At 32.6% G+C, this 1,330-nt stretch overlaps 1 long non-coding RNA gene across 1 annotated transcript; it reads left to right on the top strand.

Annotated features, from left to right (window-relative positions):
• The first annotated feature begins 462 nt into the window (after positions 1-462).
• LOC109593133 (uncharacterized) lies at positions 463-1,304 on the top strand. Its single transcript, XR_002190752.1, has 3 exons — positions 463-683; positions 946-1,037; positions 1,251-1,304. It is a non-coding gene; the product is annotated as an uncharacterized LOC109593133 (long non-coding RNA).
• Positions 1,305-1,330: the final 26 nt, after the last annotated feature.

The raw sequence follows: 1,330 nt of genomic DNA, 5'->3' as shown, positions 1-1,330 counted from the left end.
AAATTTTGGAGTACATGAATTTCAAAACTACAGTATACCGTATAATGGATTTATTTCGAGGATAATAATTTTTGTGAATAGCCTTTATCCAGATGTTCACGGAATTAATTTTCGTGAATTGCCACTTTTCTGCCATCTTGTGCCGTATTAAATTAATTTTCAAGGAATTTAATTTTGCGAATCTTCAAAAATCCACGAAATTCGCGAAATTTGTTATCCTCGAAATAAACCCACTATATGGTACTACATGTAATTGTATTTTGTATATAGTGTGAATCCCGTTAATACTGGAGTTTATGTTATGTATTATAATAACCAATAACTTTGCCTCATAGTAATTTTAGATTATTACTAAAACAACTTGATGGGATGAAATTAAAACTTGCCAGAAACCCAACAGAAACCTTATCTATAAATACTATATAACTGACTAATGATTGCATATCTGAATTGAGGAAGAATACCTACATGTACATGTACATTACATAGATTTACTAATTTGATACAAGGATCATCAATTAATATTAATTTTAATCTTTCTTTCAGATAAGAAACTTGGAGCTACTTTACTTTTCTTTGGTTGTCGTAATCGTGCTCATGATTACTTGTATCAGGAGGAGCTGGAGGAGTATGAGAGTAAGGGTATACTCTCGGGACTCTATGTGGCCTTCTCACGAGAACAAGTAAATTCATACGACAGGATAATTATAATAATGTACCCCTTAATGTACCCCATTGTAACCCCACTATAATGTCTTCATTGGATTTTTTTAAAGTCAATTTTGTTGGTTTTGTGTCAAGTAGGGGTTTAGGACAAATGTCCTCATTATAAAGGTGTCCTTTGACATGTACAGTATCTTGTGACTAGCACATGATATTATTACTATTATCTGTGCTATTATGGTAGTAGTTATTTTATGATAAGTTTCTGTGTTGTTTTTATAGGAAGAGAAAGTTTATGTGCAGCACAAGTTGAAGGAGAAAGGGAAAGAAGTTTGGGAACTTATTGAGGGTCAAGGTTTCTTTTATGTGTGTGGGTAAGAACTCTTTCATCTTCTCTAATTCCCGCTTACTACTCTATTAATTAAATATTGATGCCACTTTTATAACGATTATATTAAAATTCTATTACACACATAGGGTGCATGTTATCTCTTGCAATTCTCTTTATGTACATGTAAAAATTAATGTCTTTCTTTATTCCTCTCTCTCTCTCTTACAATTCTTTTTCTCCTCCTTTCTTCTCTTAGTGATGCCCGTAATATGGCACGTGATGTACAGAACACACTGTTGTCAATAATAAAGGAACACGGAGGGAAGACAGAGACAG

Source organism: Amphimedon queenslandica, unplaced genomic scaffold (assembly GCF_000090795.2).
Source record: "Amphimedon queenslandica unplaced genomic scaffold, v1.1 AMPQUscaffold_2745_Cont25254, whole genome shotgun sequence".
Lineage (NCBI taxonomy): Eukaryota > Metazoa > Porifera > Demospongiae > Haplosclerida > Niphatidae > Amphimedon > Amphimedon queenslandica.
Note: the sequence above shows the minus strand (reverse complement) of the source record. Positions and strands in the feature narration are given on the sequence as shown.